The 24089-nt window shown below is 44.3% G+C and overlaps 1 long non-coding RNA gene and 1 pseudogene across 3 annotated transcripts in view; both read left to right on the plus strand.

Annotated features, from left to right (window-relative positions):
• Positions 1 to 23236, plus strand: part of LOC309856116 — a 53268-nt gene extending 30032 nt beyond the window's left edge. Inside the window, exons 2-5 of one of the 2 annotated variants that reach the window (XR_014307068.1) lie at positions 3997 to 4113; positions 11441 to 11789; positions 19639 to 19791; positions 21885 to 23236. This is a non-coding gene — a long non-coding RNA (uncharacterized lncRNA). Of the gene's footprint in view, positions 1 to 3996; positions 4114 to 11440; positions 11790 to 19638; positions 19792 to 19990; positions 20477 to 21884 lie in introns of those variants that run through there. The other variant, XR_014307069.1, reaches the window with a different exon arrangement.
• On the plus strand, positions 12965 to 14775 carry LOC309856115 (elongation factor 1-alpha 1-like; annotated as a pseudogene). The gene is made up of 2 exons (XR_014316625.1): positions 12965 to 13635; positions 13733 to 14775. The product of XR_014316625.1 is annotated as an elongation factor 1-alpha 1-like (transcript).
• Positions 23237 to 24089: the final 853 nt, after the last annotated feature.

A 24089-nucleotide genomic window follows, 5' to 3' on the forward strand; every position in this document is an offset into this window, starting at 1 on the left:
GTATTTAACTAAGGTTATTCACAGTTTGGCTTGGAAAATGATGTATCAAAAGGTACAGATTCATCTATTGGTCAGTTTTCTTCAGTGACAGTGTGTGTGTGTGTGTGTGTGTGTGTATGCGCGCGTGTGCGCATGCGTGTGTGTGTGTGTGTGTGTGTGAGAGAGAGAGAGAGAGAGAGCAATCAGAGGGTACGGAGAATCGTTTTGTTCAGAGAACTTGGCCCGAAGCTTCTAACAATGTCTTAACGAATCTCCTGGCATTGGAATCCAAGCATTGATTTTTATTAAACTTCGGAGGTTTTGCAATTCTTGCTGAGCTGAGGTCAGAGCTGGTGGAGGGTTGCCTAGCTGCACACCCTGATAACTACAGCCTCTTAGTATATGGTCTTAATAGCTAGTGGCACCTCCTCTTCTTCCTCCCTACCGTGACTGTCATTGCTTCAGAAATGCCCCCAAAATGGCACTAAATGATGTGCAAACACACCAGATGGATTGCTAATCTCTTTTCGAGGCTTCCTTAATGGTGCATTCATAGCCCCTTGGAGCAAACTCAATTTCTCTCTGTGCACTCTATTTCCACTTTTACCATTCTAGAAGAAATCATTTTGGCAAACGCATTTTGTGACTTGGATGAAAGGTAATTTATACAATTGCTTACCTACTATGACAACAAGCAGCGACTCGAGTCACAGGAGGATGGATGGCTATTCATCAGTCACAGCTAAGACACATAAATGGTCCCGAGCCTTTTATGAGGCTTGAAGCTGTGAACTTGAGAGCTACTTCCGGCAAATCTGGTTTCTTCAGATGGGGGCAGGGAACAGGAAAAAAAAAGTCGGCTCTTTGGATCTTCACCTTTACACTGATCAGCAGATCTTAAGAGAGACTGAGATGAGCCCAACAGAGGATAAAGCTTAGATGGTACCAAGGCCAGATGCCACAGCGCTAAGGTCACCTGGGCCAGGGACGGACCTGTGGTCCAGACCCTGCGCCACCCCCAACAGAATTCTAACTCTGCTCAGAAATGTTGCTTTACACATCAAGCCCAGTAGAGCTGAACATTTATGAAATATATTTGTATTGATAATTAATTAAATTTCATGTATATTTTATTTTTAATATATTTTAATAGATAATTATAAATATTTTATTCTATATTATTCTATATTAAATATAATATTAAATATAATTTATGCATATAGACGTATTTAAATACATACACATGTACAACTTTGAATAGAGTAGGTCTTCTCTAGCGGGGCTGGGTGCATTTGCTCTAAGCCAATGGTTCTCAACTCTGACCGCACACCTGGGAAGCTTTTAAAATTCCTGAAATGTCCAGGCCTAACCCCGGACCAATTGAATTACAATTGCCGGGGGTGAGACCCCAGAAGCCAGTAGTTTTCTGAGCTCCGCAGGTGATTCTGATATGCATCTAAGGTTGAGAACCACAGCTTGAACGGTTAAGGCAGATAAAGGCACTGGGTCTCTAACTTTAGTGCACCTGGGAAAGTTGCTAAAGTGCAGATTTGGTAGAATTGGCTTTGGGGCCCGAGATGCTGTATTCTTAAGAAGTTCCCTAGGTAATTCAGAGGCTGGTGATCCATGGACCACAGGTTGAGAACCCTGGCTTAAAAATTCTACCCTGGGGGCACCTGGCTGGCTTGGATGCTTGATCCAGGGTCGTGAGTTCGAGCCCCATATTGTGTGTAGAATTTACTTTAAAAACATTCTGCCCCAGAGCTTGTGTGCATTTTAAATTGTTTAATGTCATAATGGTCTTTTCCTCTCATACAGCTCCCTCTTCTGCCAGTGACCACGTGGGAGGTTATGGTATGTGGCGGTAATCAGGTGGATAAATTCAGACGCTTCCCCCTGTCACCTCCAGAAGAAACAAGACAATAGACCAAAGGGGTGCTGAGGCACAGAGTGGAGGGTGAAGGGGGACAGACATGAATTGAAGAAGAAGCCTGGCTTGAGTAGGTGCTGGAACGGGAACCCAGGCTTGGAGTTAAGAAGTCAAGCTCTTGCAAAGCCAGAATACGGAGTGTGAAAATTAATAAAGGCAAACCTTACTTAGAATGGCATTGAGTCACAGCTTACTTCACATTCCTGGGCAGGAAGAAGTTCACTTTACTACCTCAGCAGGAGGAAGGAAGATTTTCTCCTAGTCCAGCAACAGCTTAACCAATAAGGCACCATCACCCGCCTGAACTCCCCACTTTTCTCCAATAGACTTTCACTCAGAGCGGCCTCTCCCTACTTTCTCTTTTTTCTCTATGAAGTGATGTTCCTCTCCCTGGTTCCCTGGACTTGCCTGTGGTTTGTCCCAGCTTGCATGTCCCAAATTGGGATCCCTCGATTCCCCCAATAAACCCATTTTGCTGGTAAGATAACCAGGTGTTTTAATTTGAAGCTTAACAGAAGGATCGGACAGCAACACCCACCCCCCACCCCCCTGCCAAACAAAACATAGGATCGACTTAGCCTGGACCTAGGGAAAGGCATCCAGACCAAGGATTCCTGAATAAGCCTCCTCAGCTGTATCCAGCTCTGTCCCCAGCATCTCTTACCTGTACAGCCCCGACAGCGTTGTTTTCTTGCCCAACCTTAAGTTTTGCTGACCTCTAGGAGAAAAGTCTGAGCATTGCCATCACTGAGTTACTACAAGGTTAGGGCAAAGGGCTGGGGTGGGAGGAACGAGCCATAAGAAAGAGATCCCAAGCGGATCTCCTAGTCACCTGTGCTCCCAGTTAGATAAGTGTCACGATTTAGAGGATTAACATCAACAGGCAGTCAGCAACCTCCTAGTTCAGGTGGTGGGGCTAGACAGGAACGGTAGCAAGCCCAGAAAAAGCCGGTAAAAAAGATTTCTGGAATGATAAAAAGGATTATTCCATATCAGAGCCCCTTTAAGACGATTGGTGTGTGGTGGCCTTGGAATGTACTTTCTCATATCATGTCTCATCATCACCAATACAGAGTTAAAACATTAGTCGCTAAGTCTGTGGATAGAAGGCAGGTTGAATTAAGGTAGAATCATATTACTAAACTGGATATTATAAGAAGGGCCGAGAGGGTACCTGTGAGCGGCAGGGGCTGGGGGTTAGTTTGTGGTAGGTCATTAGGTATTATCATGTAGATAAAGGCTCACTAGTAGGGTGAACACATAGCCTTGAATCAAGGCTACAGTGAATTCAAGGATACTTAGTAGGATGACGTTAATGAAAGGCAATCAGAGCTATGGTGGGGCTGACGTTTATTAAACTCTTTTTTTTTTTTTAAGATTTCATTTATTTTAGAGAGAGAAAGAGAGCAAGTATGATTGGGGGAAGAGGCAGAGGGAGAGAGAGAATCCCAAGCAGACTCCATGCTGAGCATGGAGCCCGATGTTGGGCTTTATTCTCACGACACGGAAATTACAACTTAAACCAAAATTAAGAGTTGGAAGCCCAACTGACTGAGCCACCCAGGCACCTCCAGGGCTGATGTTTATTAAGGTCAAGGATGCTCACTCTTCTGATTAAATGAATGTGTGGGTGGTCATTCTGTGTACTTCACTGCTCATTCCACAGACTCCGTTGGTATGGAATTGGAGTGTATAGTCTTTGATGTCAGGGTAATAAGCAAATTGTTACATGGAAAGGAGCATGGATTTTTCAGACTATGGCTCCAATCCTGCCTCTGCCACTTAAGGATGGTGTGCCCTCCCCTGGTCTTCTGTTCTATAGTAATGCCTCTGTTGGTTACTTCTGTTGGGAGTGGGGAAGCATGAAATTAGGGAAGGCTTCAGAGAGCATATGCCTAGGTTACTTTCTTGTTTACCCTGAACTTTCCAGAATTTCTACAACCTCAACACAAGTGGAGACTTCTAAGTACAAGCCTTTTGGGGCCTTTCTGCCATTTCCAGCCCAGGGCTAACTGATCCCAGAGGCCCCAGCAATTCCCTGCTCCCTGATCTCATGTTATCCTGTATTTTCCACCTCATGACAGCAGAAGAGAGCCAACTGCCTGTGGGCATGGGAAAAGAAGATCAGGAAGGCTTCATACAGGAGGCTGAAGGGTGGACATTGGAAGAAAAGGACATTCCAGGAAGAGGCAACCACACAAATGGTATGATCCGTCTAGCATAGAGACCTAAAGTATAGACATTGGTGCTAGAGAGCCATGGGTTCAAAGTCTAGTCTGGCCATTTTCTAGTTCTTCTAATGATCCCATCCCTCGGGCCTCTCTCACCCCACACCCATCCTCCCTATTCTATGGATACTCTCCTGGTCGCCCAAGCTCAGTCACATAGTTGCCCATTCTGAGTATCTGGTCTTCAATGACTGGACAATGTCCTTCTCCATTCCACTTACACTGCGTGGTAAGAACAGTCAAACCATGACTTCCTAGCAATGAGGTCTTGGGTAAATTGCTTAACCTCTACAAGTCTCAGTTTCCTTATTTGCAAAATGGGATATGAAAAGTACTCCCCTACAGGGTTGTTTTGGGATTCAATAAAATGCCATGTATAAAATCCTTAGTATCACACCTGGAACATAATAAAGTCTTAAGACATTAACTCACTATAGTATAGTTTTTGCTGTTGAATTTTTACAATATGGGATGAATGTGTGAATAAAAGCTGACATTACTCTGTGAATGAGAATTAGAGAAAGAATTTCCAATTCTGTACATGCAGTTAGGGAGTATTTCTGAGGACTCCAAGGGTCCAAGCTTATTATAGCTAAGTTCTCACTGTCTTCATTCATTCTACAAAGATGTATTGAGCACCTACAGCATGCCAGGGATCGTGGTGATTGTTGGGAGCATGGTGAGAAAGATGAAGTACCACACACAGTACCACCCTCCACCCACCTAGATCTTACATTCTAAAAGAGAGAGAGAGAGACAGTCCATAAACAAATGAAGAAATAAGCATTAAATCAAGTGACCGCAAGCACTAAGGCAGAAGCCAAGCAGGAAGTATCATGTGAGCTGAGATCCAAAAGCATGAGACAATAAGAATGAGTCATGGGGATATTTGATGAAAGATCCTTCTGGACAGAGGGAAGAAGGAGTGCAAAGCCCTTGAGTTTGGAACACCCTCGATGTGTTTAAGGAACAGCAAAGAGGCCTTACGAGTTGTATAAACTCAGTGTTTCCTTAAAGGGACACAGGGTCATAGATATCTCTATATTTATTTCGAAGTCCTGGATACTGGGAAGTCCCGGAGAAGGCTCAGTGTGAAGGCTAATGATTCTTTGTTGATTCTCCAGTTCCTGGCAGGCTGCTCCTTTCCTGTGCCATGGACCTTGGGGTTATGCCTGCCTTTGCTGCATGCAGTGGGCCCAGGGTACCCAGGAAAGTGGGGGAGGACTTACTTTGGTTCTCACTGTGAGGCTCAGGACCCAAATGAATATACTGGATTTTTATGGGCCAAGGACTCATCCTTCACTGATTCCTCCACTCAACAAACATTTATAATGTACTTTCTTGGGTATAACTGTGCTAAATTCTGTGAAAGGCAGAAATAATTCTAAGACAAGAGGCCCATCCATCTTGAAGTCTTTTTGGAAACATTTGGGATAAATCATAATGTTATAGAACAATCCCAGTCTTTAAGGACTAAATGGGGTGAGAAGACATACATATCTGAACAGCTAATGAAATAGTAATTAGTGATAATATTAGCCCTAGACAACTGTAGCAGAAACAGCATAATGCAGCAAGTGACGATATACGCTAGCTAAGTTGCTCAGATAATGAAGACTCTAGCAGTTGGTCAAGAGAAGCTTCCTTGAAGTAGAGTGCCTCGGGTTATGCCTTGAAATACATGCAAAGGCAGAGAAGAAAGAAGGAACAAGAAAGCAAAATGCCAATGCTTTGAGATGATTACTCCTGGGAAAAATGTATGCTAAATCAGTTATGCGGGCCAACGCCACCTTCTCTGCCATTAGGACCCATGGTCTAGAGCTGTTGGAACTTTTCTAACACTTTTGTTCTCTAAAATCTTTATTAAGATTTTATTTATTTATTTGACAGACAGAGAACACAAGTAGGCAGGGAGGTAGGCAGACAGAGAGAGAGGAGGAAGCAGGCTCCCTGCCAAGCAAAGAGCCTGATGTGGGACTCGATCCCAGGACCCTGAAATCATGACCCGAGCCAAAGGCAGAGGCTTAACTCACTGAGCCACACAGGTGCCCTCGTTCTCTAAAACCTTAACAGTTTGGGAGCCTGGGTGGCTCAGTGGGTTAAGCCACTGCCTTCAGCTCGGGTCATGATCTCAGGTTCCTGGGATTGAGTCCCGCATTGGGCTCTCTGTTCAGTGGAGAGCCTGCTTCCCTCTCTCTCTCTGCCTGCCTCTCTGTCTACTTGGGATCTCTCTCTGTCAAATAAATAAATAAAATCTTTAAAAAACATCTTAACAGTTTATGCATTCCATGTAATAAGTGAACTCTAACTAGCAAGATAATAGTATCGCCAATTTCCCAAGAACCTGGGCCTAAGGTAGCAATTGACCTTAATCCTAATTTGCTTCTGGTTTATACAAATGGCTCCAAATGGTCATAGGAAGATGGATTCCCTTTTTCCAGCTTGACAAGGCTGTGAAGGCAGAGGTGACTAGGGCTTTTTTTTTTTTTTTAATGTCTGAGCAGAAAAATATCTACAAAGACCCAGAAATACCTAGGACCAGTGGCTTTGGTTGGCTTGATGAAGTTCTTGTTTTGCAGGGTTCCAAGCTGTATGGATGGAGTGGCTATGTCTGGTCAGTTCAGCTCTGACGGCTTTTCCACAAAGAACACTGCACTCTAGTCTCTTGGGCAAAGCTGGATCTTTGCTTTTAATTACAGCAGCATACTGAGAATGGACAGGATTCTTACTTTTGTTCTTATGTTAACTCATACCATTCCTTCAGTTTCCTTCCTATTCTTTTTCCTAGAAGATACTTTTGGAAATCCAAGTTCTCTCAAGATGGTGCCTAGGATAATGAATTCCAGAGATGAGGGGAGGGAACTCATCTGTATTAATACTGTTAGTATTTGTGTGCATTGGGTTTTAGCTACTCAAGCTGGGCAAGGAAGCCAAAATCTATCAAGGACTCCTGAAGTTAGAAGCCATAAAGCCTAGTGGTGGAGAGTCTGGTCATATTAATAGCCTATTAATATAATAGTACCATTTATTGAATTACTTACATGGCACCAGGATATCTGATAATCTGATCTTTCCAGTACCTCTGGAAAGTAGGTACTATTCGTATTCCCTTTTTGTAGGTGGGGAAACTGAGGGTCAGGGAGGCTAGGTGACATCCCAAGTTATTATTTTTTTTAAGTTTGTTTAGTATTCTCTACTCTCAATGTGGGACTCAAACTCATGACCCTGAGATCAAGGGTTGCATGTTCTTCCAACTGAGCCAGCCAGGTGCCCCATTGCCCAAGTTCTTTTTGTTTTTGTTTTGTTTTGTTTTTTTTAAAGATTTATTTATTTCAGAGAGTGAGAGAAAGAGGGTGGTGTGAGTGGGAGGAGGGATAGAGGGAAGTCATGTCAAGCCGACTCCGATGTGGGGCTTGTTCCTATGACCCCCGAGATCACCACTGGAGTCAAAACCAAGAGTTGGATGCTTAACTGACTGAGCCACCCCGGTGCCCCTGCCCAAGTTTTTATAACTAATAAGGAGCAGTTCTTCTGGTGGCTGGTTAGTTTGGAGGTCTGAGTCCTGGCTTGATCTTTCTAATTTATGAAGAGCTTTATCCCCCTTCCTGCAAAATTGTATGATGAAACCCCAACCCCATAAAGCAGCTATGTGATGAAATTAGGGAAGATTTGAGAAGTTTCCTGGGGGCTGACATATAGTAAGTCCTTAGTAAAAGGTAGCTGCTCTATTTTATTTTTAAAAATATTTTATTTATTTATTTGAGTGAGAGAGAGAGAGAGAGCACGCACAAGTGGGGGGAGAGACAAAGGGAGAGGGAGAAGCAGACTCCCAACTGAGTGGGGAGTCTGACATGGGGCTCAATCCCAGGACCTAGAGATCATGACCTGAGCTGAAGGCCCATGCTTAACCGGCTGAGCCACCCAGGCACCCCAAGGTAGCTGCTCTTATTAAGAATCTGGGCCTCAGGTCTGGAGACCATCGCTTCATGATTGTCTCTATGCTGGACCATGTGCAAGTTTCCCTGAGTGGCCAGAATGCACATCTGTGTGTATCTCCCTCATTTGCTGGAACAGCATGCATGCGCCAGTGCAAACACTGGGGTCGGTGCCAATTCCATTAGCCTGGGTAAATTGGGTGGGGAGCTTTTGACAATTGAAGGCATTCATGTAGTATTCCTATTGGAATTTGTTGTGTGTTGGCAAATTGGTCCTATGGGAACAGTGCTTCTTCAGAAATCCAACGGTTGATACAAAAGACTTCGGGCTCTGCAGCGCATTTGGTGATTCCGATCGTAGGGGAGAAAAGGTCCCTTGCAATGAGACATAAGTGCCTTTCTGTGTAACATTTGGTGACTTTGATGGGCAGCTCCTGGCACCCATAGCATTAAGGATTATGTCTCACTCCATCATGAAAATCCTGTTATGTGGCGTATGGCGCTTGTCTCCAGATCCACAGACTGTGATGGGGAGCTTATGCAAAATCAGGCCCATGGAAAACCAAACGAAGACTCACAATCGTGCTTTTTCCTCCAACATTGAGATTTCACTTGATGCAAAGCTCGGGGCACGACACCTGACATGGGATGAAGCAGAGTGAATCAGCACAACCTTCCCTGCTGACCTTTCCTCTCCCTCTTCACGTTCTCCTCTTAACTAGTCTTTCCTTTATATCAGCTACGTCTTCTGAAAAACATGTCACATACCAAATCAGTCGCTCTTCAAGAACCTTCAGTGGCTCCCTGTTGCCTCCAGCACCAAGAGCAAACACCTCAGCCTGCCTCTTTTCCACAACTGCGATCCTCACTTCACTGACCCATTCGGTAATTTTTTAAATCTGGTACATATTTATCATGCACTTACTATGTCCCAGCACAGTGCTAGGTACTGGGGCCATGTCTGTGAACCAGGGACCTGCTGTCTTAGTCGGACTCTTCTGCTTCTCGCTCTTCACCTGGTACCTGCTTATTCTGTTGGGGCACCTGTACACACTGCTGATCCCCTATGGAAATGTCTCCCCTTCTCCTCTCTGCCCATATATGCTTCTCACCACAGCGGCTAAAATCGCTATCAAAATGCAAGCCTCCCCCACACGCCCCACACCTAGAGGTAGTAAGCAGGAGCCCAGGAGGGCCTGCCTAGCGCAGAAGGCTGAAAGATCCGTAGTCAGAAACCATCTGTCTAAAGCCTTTGTGTGCAAGTAAAAGAAAAAACTCCCAAAGACTTTACATGTGCTAATTCATTTCATAAAGGCTCATTAAGTAGGGAGGAGGAACCCAGGTCCAGGCTAGAATGATCCCTGAAGGTGATAGACAGAAAATACAGCAAAACTTTTGTTATCACAGGCTGTGTATGTGTCTTGGGGTGGGGAGGAGAAGACGCAGGTTGGATTGATGGACCAAAACTCTAGCCATCTTTGGGATGCCATTTTAGTGACATGAATTGCTTTGGAACAAGTGGATAGGACTTCCTCATGTAATTGCATTTAGACTTGGTGATAGAAATGGAAATCTGAAATGGAAACAGCGGAGCCCGTGACAGTCATTCAGCTAATTACATACTGAGTTGCTACTATATGTCAGCCAAGCCTGCCCCCAACATATGTGGGATCCAGGACAAATGGACAAAGGGAATCGCACGTACCATATGTCTAAAGATTTACAAGTTATAAATTAAGCTAACACTGTTTAATAGAATGTGTTCTGCCTTCCTACCTCAAGCAAATACAGCCTATCTTTATCACGATGTGGAAGCTCAGGTTCAAGTTTAAAATTCTTGGATTCTGGGGCTCCTGGGTGGTGCGGTTGTTAAGCATCTGCCTTCGGCTCAGGTCATGATCCCAGGGTCCTGGGATTGAGCTCCACATTGGGCTCCCTGCTCTGTGGGAAGCCTGCTTCTCCCTCTCCCACTCCCCCTGCTTGTGTTCCCTCTCTCTCTTTCTGTCAAGTAAATATATAAAATCTTAAAAAAATAAAATTCTTGGATTCTGTAGCATTGCAGACTGAACAGGACAGCACAGATGGGTCAGCTGTCGGTTCCCAGTCCCCAGCCTGACCTGCTGACCCCCTTCTCTTCCATCCCAGCTCTGTCCTGTCTTATGAGGGGCCTCACGCATGTGTGTGGATTCCCAGGCCCTCGCGTGCTGTGTGTTCCACCCTTACAAGGATGGACAGGGGACAGGGGCCTGCAAAGACCCTAGAAGCAGGCACAAGGCCATTTATTTAGGTAGGAAATTCCTAGGTCCTGGGCACTAGAAGGGAAGGGCACGACTCTGGCTGGGCATGTTTCTTTGATCCAGGGGATTCCTGCTTCTGGGAGCAGTGCAGCCAAAGGAGGACCAGAGCGAGGCTTCTAGAGTATGGGGCCAGGTGCCTGCCATGGCATGGGAATAAGGTGATTCCAATAGGCGCTCTCTCCCCTGGAAACTTACAACATGGCCAAACAGACATACAGGTATGTAGCCCACTCTAATGCAGTTGGATAAAGAAGTGTCCTCTGGGCTGAAACCAGGAACAAAGAAAGGGATACAGCACGGGAGGATGATCTGAGGAATGGCAAATCCAGGAAGAAGAGCCAGAGAGCAGGCTATCAAATGACTTTTCTTTTTTTAATGTTTACGTTGGTGTTCATTGAGATGTGATTAACATTCGGTCAAGTACTCAAATTGCTACAGCACCTGCAAATTCTCTCTTGCCCCACCCCTTGCCCGTCAACATCCCCTGCCCAGAGGTAGCCACCATTTCCACTTCTGGGGCTATAGATTACTTCTGCCTCTTTTTGAGCCTCATAGAAATGCAATGGTATGATATGTATCTTTGCTGGTTTCTTTCACTCAACAGTGTGTCTGCGAAATCCATTCATGTTGTTTTGCATAGCTGTAGTGTGTTCTTTTTCACTGTTGTGCAGCATTTAACGACATTAAAATATGACCTTTCATTTGTCCATTTTATGTTTGATGAACATCTGGGTTGTTCTCAGTTTGGGGCTGTTACGAATAGTGCTGCTACAGATTTTCTCATTCATGTATTTTAGTGAACATTTATGTCATTTTTTAAAGTTTTTTTTTTTAAATCATTTCAGACTTTAAAAAAAACAGAGTCTAATTGCCCAAAAACACTTAAAGCCTTAATGTTTTTAAATTTCTTTTCTGTTTTCTGTTATAGAGATATAAGCAAAATATATACTTAGCCAGTGATCTGTGTTTATTGTTTGAAATAAAAGAAACAGTTGGTCATCAGATTTACATTTTATCAGTGCCTTTTAAAGCCTGTGGTCCATAATTTCCCATTGCTTGCTTGTTTTTCAGAAAAAGCTACAGCTCTGCGGCATCTGGCTGGCTCTGTCAATAGAGCATGCAACTGTTGGTCTTGGAGTTGTGAGTTCAAGCTCCGTGTTGGGTGCAGAGATGTCTTAAAAACAAAATCTTGAAAAAAAAGAAGAAAAAACTATAGCTCCTTGCATTTCTAATGAAATATTATTATTGAAACTCCTTTTATCCCTTCTGCATTCTTGAAGCCAGAATGCTTTCTGCCCCACCCTTGAAATGTTGGAGAAATTATCCGATTTCTCCCATGCCTGCTTCTGCTCATAAGCCAAGGTCATGAGAAAAATGCTGGGTTCGGGTCTTCACAAGCCTCTTTCCAAGTGAGTTAATGGTAAGTCTGAGAGTCTGGCTATAGGACCTATAACTCGTGATTTGTAAAGGCCTCGATTTTTAAATGTCCATTGCCAAGTAAATAACCAAAACATACACACACACGTACATGGATGTGTTGGGACCTCCAAAGCAGAAGCATCTTTGCTTAAGGTAGCTTTAATGCAAAAATGGATGACTGACAGGCCAGTTAACAGCAAGTTCCTCCCGTCCATATGTTTTATGAATTTCTCATGCTTGCTCTTCCCACCCCAACCCTACAGTGTAATACTCAGTGTGCACAATGGAAGTTTGCTCTGTTTCCCAGAAGACAGTGGTGTTCACATTGAACGTGTTGCGCCATTGCTGCTCTTCACAGTTGCATGTTGCCAAAACACAGGATATTTTCTTCTTCAGGATCAGAAGCCTATCTCACTGAGATAGGCTTTTAACTGCCACCCAACACAACAGGTGCTGAAAATCTGTGGATTCTTACTAAATACTTCTTGCTTGATGGAAGCAAAATACCTAGGCAAAGGGGAAGACAGAATAGACTATCAATCCCTTGGAAATCCCTGCTACACCATTATTCATTGTTTGCCAATCCAACAGCATCCCTAGCTTTTTGTACATTTCATCCATATGTTTCAGATGCATGTATGTTTAAATTACTAAAAGGCAGATTTAGAAAGGCAACCTATTGTCAAAGATCCCTTAGGATCCATCTGATTTAACTACGAACCAGATGTCTCATTTTCCCAGTGGGAAATAGACTTTGAACTTGGAAAGTTCACATTCTGTTTTCTACCCATCTCAACACAGTGAGAGGATTTGCAAATTGGTCAAGTGAGCCTCTTCTATCCCAGAGCAATGGAGCATGGTTTGCATTGTGTGGGCTGTCACAGGAGAATGGGCTCTGTTAGGAAATCTGTGTTCTGCTTCAAATTCCTCTACATATTCAGGATGACCTCTGGGAAGTCACAAGTTCTGGAGGCCTTTGTTTCACTATTAGTAGACAACCATGCCTTGACTACAATGTCAGGTGATAGAAAAGAGAGGTGCAGGATGTTTTCGGCTTGCTGAGGGAAAGATAACCACATAACCCCCAAAGGCAGGCTCTCACAGTAAATAAATCTTTTAAAAGATTTATCTATTTATTTAAATACTCTCTACAGCTTTTTTTTTTCCCACAATGGGTTTGCCGCCAGAACACAGGTGTCGTGAAAACCACCACTCAACCTAAACCAGAATGGGGAAAGACAAGACTCATATCAACATTGTTGTCATCGGACACGTAGATTCGGGCAAGTCTACCACTACTGGTCATCTGATCTACGAATGTGGTGGGATCGACAAAAGAACTATCGAAAAATTCGAGAAGGAGGCTGCTGAGATGGGAAAAGGCTCCTTCAAGTATGCCTGGGTCTTGGATAAACTGAAAGCTGAACGTGAACGTGGTATCACCGTTGATATCTCCCTGTGGAAATTCGAGACCAGCAAGTATTATGTGACCATCATTGATGCTCCAGGACACAGAGACTTTATCAAAAACATGATTACAGGCACATCCCAGGCTGACTGTGCTGTCCTGATTGTTGCTGCTGGTGTTGGTGAATTTGAAGCCGGTATCTCCAAGAACAGGCAGACCCGTGAGCATGCCCTTCTGGCTTACACACTGGGTGTAAAACAACAAATTGTTTGTTAACAAAATGGATTCCACTGAGTCACCCTACAGCCAGAAGAGATACGAGGAAATCGTTAAGGAAGTCAGCACCTACATTAAGAAAATTGGCTACAACCCCGACACAGTAGCATTTGTGCCAATTTCTGGTTGGAATGGTGACAACATGCTGGAGCCAAGTGCTAATGTAAGTGACGTCAAGACTTCTAGAGAAAGTGCTGGGTCAAATTTTGACATTAAATGACAACTCTTTGGGGAACGCTAATGGACAATCTTGTTTTTAGATGCCTTGGTTCAAGGGATGGAAAGTCACCCGTAAAGATGGGAATGCCAGTGGAACCACACTGCTTGAAGCTCTGGATTGCATTCTGCCACCAACTCGTCCAACTGACAAGCCCTTGCGTCTGCCTCTCCAGGACATCTACAAAATTGGTGGTATTGGTACTGTCCCTGTGGGCTGAGTGGAGACTGGTGTTCTTCAGCCTGGCATGGTGGTCACCTTTGCTCCAGTCAATGTTACAACTGAAGTCAAGTCTGTTGAAATGCACCATGAAGCTTTGAGTGAGGCTCTTCCTGGGGACAATGTGGGCTTCAATGTCAAGAACGTATCTGTCAAAGATGTTCGTCATGGCAATGTGGCCGGTGACAGCAAAAATGACCCACCCATGGAAGCAGCTGGCTTCACAGCTCAGGTGATTATCCTGAACCATCCAGGCCAAATTAGTGCTGGATATGCACCTGTGCTGGACTGTCACACAGCTCACATTGCTTGCAAGTTTGCTGAGCTGAAGGAGAAGATTCATCGTCGTTCTGGAAAAAAGCTGGAAGATGGTCCCAAGTTCTTGAAATCTGGTGACGCTGCCATTGTTGATATGGTTCCTGGGAAGCCTATGTGTGTTGAGAGTTTCTCTGACTATCCTCCTCTGGGCCGTTTTGCTGTTCGTGATATGAGACAGATAGTTGCTGTGGGTGTCATCAAAGCCGTGGACAAGAAGACAGCTGGGGCTGGCAAGGTCACCAAGTCTGCCCAGAAAGCTCAGAAGCCTAAATGAATATTATCCCCAATACCTGCCACCCCAGTCTTAATCAGTGGTGGAAGAACAGTCTCAGAACTGTTTGTGTCAATTGGCCATTTAAGTTGAATAGTAAAAGACTGGTTAATGATAACAATGCATCATAAAACCTTCAGAAGGAAAGGAGAATGTTTTGTGGACCATTTTTGTGTGTGTGGCAGTTTTAAGTTATTAGTTTTTAAAATCAGTACTTTTTAATGGAAACAACTTGACCAAAAATCTGTCACAGAATTTTGAGACCCATTAAAACAAAAGTTTAATGAAAATAAAATACTCTCTACACCCAGTGTGGGAAGCAAACTCATGAACCCCATGATCAAGAGTTGTAAGCTCCACCAACTGAGGCAGCCAGGTGCTCCTAGACTGGGAGCCTGCTCAAATGTGATTGGGTCCCACACATTCATATAGACTCCTATGGTATTAGAAGGATCTACAGAGAAACTGTCTATCTCAATTGTCCATCTGGCCAATAAGCTTTTTCATAGCATTTTAATAGACAGACACAAGGCCTCTACTTAAATGCTACCTGCCAACAGACTTCAAGCGGCCCTATTCTTTGTTGAACCACTTTTGCCTTTAGTACCATTTTTCTTAAATTCAGCTGGAACCCACACCTGTGAGGCTTCTGCTTCATACTCCTGATCCCTTCCTCTGGACTCACGAAGTTCAAGTTCATGCTTTCTTCCACATGATGGCTCTTCAGATATTTGAAGACTGCTCTCATCACATCTCTCCTTCTGCGGAAAAAAGTTACTTTCCATAGCATCAAATTCTACCCCCATCTCAGAAACTTGCTGAGCTGAAAATGGTAAGATTCAGGGATCTTTGACATACTCCTGGATATCCCCCTAATAGGAGTCTCATCCAAGCAACACCACATGCACTGTCCTGAGCCAAGGGGATCAGAAGGTGAGACACACCTCCTTGAGCCATTTCTCATGTACGCTGAAGGGCCAAAAGGGCTTTGTGTTGAAAATCCTGTTTGAACCCTGTGGATTCTCGGGTGGACTTGAAATTTGTCTGCAGAGAAACTGTTGATAGCAGACATTAAACAAAGCATAAGCTAGACTGATAACCAAATGATGGCCAATCTTTTATGCAAATGAAGGGGCAGATACTTGTTGAGTAGCTGCAAGGCTTAACATTTTGTAAATGAAGATCCTAAGGCATAGAGAGGTTAAGGTGACTCTTCCCAAGTCAAGGACCAAGAACTTGGAAACAGTCTTGCAAGACTTCCGTCTGTTCCACTAAGCCAAACTACCTTCCCTTTCATGTGAGAGGGCAGGAAATATCTTTTCCCAATTCAATCCTTCCTCCTATAGGTGATCTGAGGTTGTTTTGCTCCGTAGAAGCACTGGGTGTACCTTTGCTTTCCTGAGCCCTGGGACAAGCTTCTGGATCCTTCCAGTAACCAGCACCTGCGTCACTCACCTCAGTAATGGCTCTGCTGAGACAAGAGGTGTCCGCAAGGGCTGGAAAGCTTTACTTATATCCCAACCCAAACAAACACAGAGGGACCAGAATCTCTTGGGAGGGTGGGGGTATCAACCAAAGGTTTAAGTCATTGACAAGGTCCAGGGCTCACATAGGTCCTTGTTCTCAGAAAGACCCAGCACTAATTTCAATGTTCCATTGCCACCACTTTAAAATTCTTGAAAAAAAAATTTTTTAAAGACTTATTTATTATAGAGAGAGAGTATGAGTGTGAGTGAGGGGGGAGGGGCAGAGGGAGAGGGAAAGAAGGAAAGAAGCAGACTCCCGCTGAGCACGGAGTCCAATGCAGGTCTCGATCTCATGACCCTGAGATTATGACCTGAGCCAAAATCAAGAGTCAGACGCTTAACCAACTACGCCAAACAGACACATCCTGAATTGTTGAGAAATTTTTGAATAAGGGACCTCCACATTTTTATTTTGCATGAGCTCCACAAATCATGTAACCAGTCCTGATAAGGCCAGTCCTCTGCTGACACAGGGCAAGAAGGACCTCTGTCCTGGGCCCCACCCACCCAGTAGTGCGCCAGTAAGTGTTTAATAAATGTCTGTGCAGAGGAATTGGAGGAGGGGTGCAGAGGGCAAGAGGTCTGTAGTGTTTGTGACTTTCATGGTGTAACCAGTCCCACCACAGCTGCCTTCCAGCCATCACTGTGATGTCGCCTAGCCCCCATTGGGAAGAGATGCCCCAGCTGGCTCTCCCAAGCTGGCCTGAGCCAGTTCTGGTACACTGCTGTGACATAGCTCAAATGCCAAATGAATGAATGAACGAGGGACTCTAAGAACACACGGATGCTTCCGTAACTCAGGATTCATAATTCTAAACAGCCACTCTTATGAATAATTCTATTCATAGACACTTCTCCATTTCTTGGCCTAGTTCCCAAGCCAACAACAATCACAACAGCAAAACACATCTGAAAATCGTGAAGCTTCCTGGGTTGTGGAGCTGCTGAGGTCAGAGAGGGACACCATCTTGGAGTCCAGAAGGGATTTGAGTGTGAAGGTTAAAAAAACCCTATTTTCTGATAGAGTAACCACAGTAGACTCTTCCATAGCAAATTGTTTCCTGACTTTCACCTCGGGTTCTGGAGGCATTCTCACATTAGCACTGAAGTCACACCACTTGTGCTTGGTGGCTGAGGGACATTTTGCAATAGTAAATCACTCATTTATCACTCTTAAATATTTGAATATGTAGGTCTACATACAGTGGTTGTAGGAAGATTCCAATGGGCATTGAATACTGTAATTGCAAATAGTTAAAAAAAAATTTTTTTTTAAAGATTTTATTTGACCGAGAGAGAGATCACAAGTAGGCAGAGAGGAAGGCAAAGAGAGGGGGGGGAAGCAGGCTCCCTGCCTAGCAGAGAGCTTGACGCAGGACCTGATCCCAGGTCCCCAGGATCATGACCCGAGTTGAAGGCAGAGGCTTTAACCCACCGAGCCACCCAGGTGCACCACAGATAGTTTTATTTCTATAAATGTATGTAGTAAGATTGAACCCCAGGACAACTGACTTCTAGCCAAATAATTTAAATATCATTTAATTATTATTATCATTGATTTCATTTAGTTTAAAACTTGAATACTCTTTGCTATTTATTTAGTTTGCCTTTTTAAAAATTTTGGATACTTTAGAAAAGCAACGTATTTGAAAACACAAAAATATTTTAAAGAATGTGTGCATGTATTTTATTTTGGGATCAAAATGTGTTGACATTTTATATATTTAATATGATTACTTTTTTTTTTAATCCTTTGGCATGGGCTGGCAAACTATGACCCACAGGCAAACTGCCCTGCCTATTTTTGTAAATAATGGTTTTTTTAAAAAGACTTTATTTATTTATTTATTTATTTGAGAGAGAGTAAGCAAAACAAAGACAGAGAGAACATGAGTGGGCGAGAGCAGAGGGAGAAGCAGTAGACTCCCTGCTGAGTGGGGAGACTGCCACAGGGCTAGATCCCAGGGCCCTGGGATCATCACCTAAGCATCTTTTTTTTTTTTTTTAACATATTGTCTAGGGGCGCCTGGGTGGCTCGTGGGTTAAAGCCTCTGCCTTCAGCTCAGGTCATGATTCCGGGTTCCTGGGATCGAGCCCCAAATTGGGCTCTCCGCTCCTCGGGGGGCCTGCTTTCTCCTCTCTCTCTCTGCCTACTTGTGATCTCTGTCTGTCAAATAAGTGAATAAAATATTTAAAATAAAATAAAATAAAATAAACATATTGTCTATCAGAACATTGGGTTACAGTGGCAACAGAGTAGTTGAGATAGACCTTATGGTCTGCAAATCCTAACATTTTTATTACCTGACCCTTAACGGAAAAACTTTGTGAACCCCTGCTTTTTTTTTTTTTTAAGTTTTATTTTTACTTATGTAATTTTCACTCCCTACCTGAGGTTGGAACTCATGACCCTGAAATCAAGAGTCACAGGCTCGTCTGACAGAGCCAGCTGGGCGCCCCGGCTAATCCCGACTTTAGAGCGTAACTGACAATTCCACAAGTTATATGAAGGACCTTGATTTTAATAACACATAATACAAACAGGGAGTTCACTGTAATAAAGGCAAGAAAAATAAATTTTATGGAAAAAATAAAAGATAAGTTCCCCATTACGCATGTCCATAAAGTATTGTTCATCTAAATATTTTTGGCCCATCAAAAGAAAAACCAGGGGCACCTGGCCTGCTCAGTCAGTAGACTCTGGCCTGCAGAGTCTCAGGCTCTTGATCTCAGGGTCATGAGTTCGAGCCCCAACTTGGGAGTAGTCTCCTTAAAAAAAAAAAAAAAAAAGAAGAATATCCAGACATGCATAATCACAATTAAATTTAATCGTTGATATTTTGCTGACTTCCAAAAGTAGAAAAAAATTACTTGATACATATTCATTGATCTTTTTGTTATAAAGGTGTCATTGTCAAGGTAGAAGATGGAACACAGAACTTATGTTATAATCTGTTGCCTTGGTTTACAATTTTTAATTATTAGGTGTATGTTACATGGGCCTCTGTTAGTGCACTTGCTCTGGGCCCCTCAGATGATAGGGGGTACATGCAGAGGCTTGGTGAGGGTGTCAACAATTGGTTGTCAAGAGCCAGTTCTTGGTCTACTGTGGTCTTGTGCTCTGAGAAATGTTGCCAATGCCTGATGAGAACAGCAGAGCCCACCTGCCTGCAGCCACCACAGGACATTGACACAGAACCCAGTAAAGCACTTGCTATGGATTTCATGGTGTCCCCTCAAACTTCATATTTTGCAGCCCTAACCCCCAATGTGGCTGGATTTGGAGATAGGCCTTCCAGGAGGTCAAGAGGTTAAGTGAGGTTATAAGGATAGCGTTCTAATCCTGCAGGACAATGGCCTTGTAAGAAAAGAAAGAGATCTCTCCCTTTCTCTTTCTCTTTCTCCCTCTGTCCCCCCTGCCTCCCTCTTCCCCATCTCCTGCCTTGTAAGGACACTTTGAGAAGGTAGCCGTCTGCAAGGTGAGGAGAGAGTGCTCACCAGAAACCGATCTTGCCAGAAACTTGATCTTGAACTTGGCAATTCCAGAACTGTGAGAAAATTAATTTCTATCGTTTAAACACTCCCCCTGTACCTAACTATGTTTTGCTGTTACAGCATGGAGAGAGGACTACCATGTGTCTGAGACTGAGACGCAGGTGTGCGTGCACTTACACACAAACCGTGGGAACCATGAGGGGAAGTTGTTGAAGAGGGGAGAAGCAAGCCTGAGGAAGGAGAACCTGCACAGCCCAGTCATTAGCCCACTTGGTGAGTGGGGAGCAGTTGTGTCTAGAGGTGGGAGGGAGAGGCTACTATCCCTCTAGTTCTCTTTCAGGTTGGCAACTTGTGTAGCCTCCACAGTGAGGTGTAGATTGTGGCCTTAGTTTATTGATTGTCCCACAGCCTGACAAATGCTACTGTGTCTTATTAACTCCTTTTCTTCATCATCTCCGTGCCGTCCCTCCAGGAAGCCTTAGGGCAGGTATTTGGGCAGAGAGAGGAAAACCAGATTCCTCCACGGCGACTTTGTTGACCAGAACATGAAGAAAAAAACCTCACAGGAGCCCAGATCCAGCTTTCCCTTGGGGAACAATGGCTGGGAAGAAATGATAGATGGCCCTAGGGGGGACAAACACATCTGTTTCTCATCAGTCCCCTTTGGGTGGCTGGAGGCTCCTGGCTTGCCATCAGGGCATATCTACCCAACAACCATTTGTTGCCTAGAAGCAAGATGAGTCTGTTTGATTATTTTCAAAGCAGGAGGAGAGAGCAGTGATGGAACTTATGTGGATTCGTGGTTGTGGTGGGAAGAAACTGGGTCAGAATCTCGGTGGGGAGACCTTGGTTCCATGACAGAAGAAGTATGGTCAGGGGTGGGGCCAGCACAGGGAGCTGTTGCTTTCTTCAAGTCCAGTCTCTCAAACAAACTTCTTTCAAGCCACAGGTTGAGCTGTCTGCAGTTAAAACCTTGAGAAGAGGGGCACTTGGGTGGCTCAGTGGGTTAAGCCTCTGCCTTTGGCTCGGGTCATGATACCGGGGTCCTGGGATTGAGCCCCACGTTGGGCTCTCTGCTCCGTGGAGAGCCTGCTTCCTCCTCTCTCTCTGCCTGCCTCTCTGCCTACTTGTGATTTCTGTCTGTCAAATAAATGAATAAAATCTTAAAAAAAAAAAAACAACCTTGAGAAGAAGACACTGAAGTATTCCATCAGACAGGGAAGGCCAGTGATCACAGTGAATAATGAGCTGCCACTGAACCGCAGGATAGCTATCATTAAACAAACGAAATAAACAGAAAATAATAAGTGTTGGCAAGGATCTGGCAGACCTGTTCTGGCGGCACCAATATAAACTGATTAGCTGCTCTGGAAAACAGTTGGGTGGTTCCTCAAAAAGTTAAAAAGAATTATCATATGATTCAGCAGTTCCAATTCTGGAACTGTAGCCAAAAGAACCAAAAGCTAGGACTCAAACAGGTATTGGTACAGCCATGTTCACAACAGGATTATTCATGACAGCCAAAATATGGAAGCAGCCCCGTGGCCATTGACAGATGAACCAATAAGTGCGATGTCCTCTATGCACACAGTGGACTGTTATTCAGCCTTCAAAAGGAAGAAAATTCTGACAGGCCCTAAAACGTGGATCAACTTTAAAACTGTTATGTTAAAATAAACCAGTTGCCAAAGGACAAATACTATATGAGTCCACTTATATGGGGTACAGAGAGGAGTGAATTGCATAGAGATGGAAAGTAGCATGGCAGTTGCCAGGAGCTGAGGGGAACAGAAACGGGCAGTGGGCACCAAGTTCCTGTTTTGCAAGATGGAGGATGTCCCGTGAATGGATGATGGCTTTTGTTACACAACAGTACAAATGTACTTAATGTCTGAGCTGCGCACTTAGAAATAATTAAAATGGGAAATTTTATGGTATGTATCTTTCACCACCATTTTCTCAAAGGAGAAAAAGAGAGGGCAGGCAGAAGGAGGTACCTTTTTCCTATGCCATGACATTTGTCAGCTGGCTTCTCTGGATATCTGGATATCCAATCTGGACCCTGATTATAGTCACCTTTGGATCCCGTAAAAATAACAAGGGTTATGAAATCAGAATCTCTGGAGTTATGTCCCTGGGCATGGATATTTTTTGGTCTTTTTTTTTTTTTTAAACATTTTTCTTTATTTATTTGTCAGAGAGAGCACAGTCTTAGAGAGCGGGACACAGAGGGAGAAGCAGGCTACCCCCTGAGCAGGGAGCCCAATGCAGGACTTGATCCCAGGACTCTGGGATCATGGCCTGAGCCGAAGGCAGACGCTCAACCGACTGAGCCACACAGGTGTCCCTTGGTCTTTTCTTTTTAGGTAGGCTCCAGGTCCAGCATGGAGCCCAGTGTGGGGCTTGAACTCACCACCCTGAGATGGAGACCTGAGCCGAGAGGAAGAGCTGGATACTTAACTGGCTGAGCCATCCAAGGGCCCCTGGGCATGGATGTTCTTAAACGCTGCCTAGGTGATTCTTACGTGCAGCCAGGGTAGGGCCCTACTGCCTTAGATACTGCCTGAAGACCCCTGCAACTCAAATTTCAACATTTTTGGTGGTAAAATATACTTGACATGAAGTTTACCATTTAAGCCATTTTATTTTTTTAAAAGATTGCATTTATTTATTTGGCAGAGAGAAAGCACAAGCAGGGGGAGCTACAGGCAGAGGGAGAGGGAGAAGCAGGCTCCCTGCTGAGCAAGGAGCTTGATGCAGGGCTCAATCCAGGACCTCAGGATCACGATCTGAGCTGAAGGCAGACACCTAACCCACTGAGCCACCCAAGCACCCCTAAACCATTTTAATTACAATTCAAGGGCACAGGATATGTTTGTGTTATGTGAAGCTATATTCCACCATCTAGTTCTGGAACTTTCCTGTTACCTCAGAAGTGAACTGGACACCCATTAGAAGTTACTCCCCATTCAGTCTTCCCCCAGTCTTTGGCAACCACCATTCTACTTTCTGTCTCTGTCAAATTGACCTATGCTAGATAGTTCATATATGTAGAATCACGTGATACCTGTCCTTTTGTGTCTGGCTTATTTCACTCAGTGTATTTCCAAGGTTCATCCATATCTTAGCATGGATCACTACTTCGTGCCTTTTTTATGGCACCATAGTATTCCTTTGTGTGGATAGACCACATTTTTGTTTATCCATTCTGCCAATGGACACTTGGGTTGCTTCCACCTTTTGGGTATTGGGAATAATGTCACCGTGAACATGGCTGTGCAAGTATCTGTTCAAGCCTCTGCTTCCAGTGCTCTTAGGTATATACCTCAGAGTGGAGTTGATGGTCCATGTAGCAACTCTACATTAAGCCTTTTGAAGATTCTCCATTTTACATTCTCACTAGCAATGTAGGAGGGGTCAAAAAGATGGTGGCAATCCACCCTAGGAGGAGAGAGAACACTACCAAGGTCCCTGGTGTTTAGGGAAGGCACTGGCTGGTGCTTACTCTTGAGCCACTTCCCTTTGGGTCTTGTCTTCATACCTTTAAAAATCATATTGAGAGGGGCACCTGGGTGGCTCAGTGGGTTAAGCCGCTGCCTTCGCTCAGGTCATGATCTCAGGGTCCTGGGATCGAGTCCCGCATGGGGCTCTCTGCTCGGCGGGGAGCCTGCTTCCTCCTCTCTCTCTCTGTCTGCCTCTCTGCCTACTTGTAATCTCTCTCTGTCAAATAAATAAATAAAATTTAAAAAAAATAAAACTTGTAAAAAATCGTATTGAGAAATCACCTCCTCTTTTTAAATTAAGTCTTACCATGGAGGTCCCACCTTGGAAGTCTTTTAATCCCTAAGAGTTTGGAGAAACCCCAAGGCACTGAGAAGGCTGCACGGCACCTCCTGGGGTCCTGTCCCAGAACTCCACTTGCCCTCAAGGTGCTACCCTGGTGTTATGGGCATCTGAATGAGCAATCTCCCAAGGCGTGGAGGGAAGTCTTCCCAGCCAAGCAGCAAGAGACAGCACCTCTTCCTGCCTTCTGGCCTCCTAATATGCTTTGCATTAAAATACCCATTTTGGCTTCGTCTTTGAGTCAGTTCTTAGGGGAGCAATAAAAGATGATCCATTAACATATGGCCCATGGAAATGTTGAGGACGGAGAAATGATGATAATTTATTCAATGTAGTCCTTTTCTGCACTTTTCCCACACGCCAGCCTCGCCTGTGGTGATAAGCGTCCTAATCTCTTCCCTCTCTGGGTCTCAGTTTTCCTATCTACTAAAACAAGCAAGGAATCTGCAAGAAGCACCTTCCAACTCTAAACACTGCATGAATCACATTCAGGCAGAGCCTGGCTCTCACCAACTCCGGGCTCCCACTCTCTGCGATGGAGTGGTAAGCAACGTTCTGGGAGACATTTTCTTTCCCGGGTGAAATGGTATGAAATCAATTTCTTTTATAATGATACCAGGCTCAAACCCTCCAAAATTGAGCTCCACCCTTGGATCTGTTGTAGAATAAGGTTTTATTTGCAGAATTTTCGTGTGACCTTTTCTGAGGCAGAACAGTGTGTTGGGGGG

Source organism: Mustela nivalis (assembly GCF_964662115.1).
Source record: "Mustela nivalis genome assembly, chromosome: X".
NCBI classification, from domain to species: Eukaryota; Metazoa; Chordata; class Mammalia; order Carnivora; family Mustelidae; genus Mustela; species Mustela nivalis.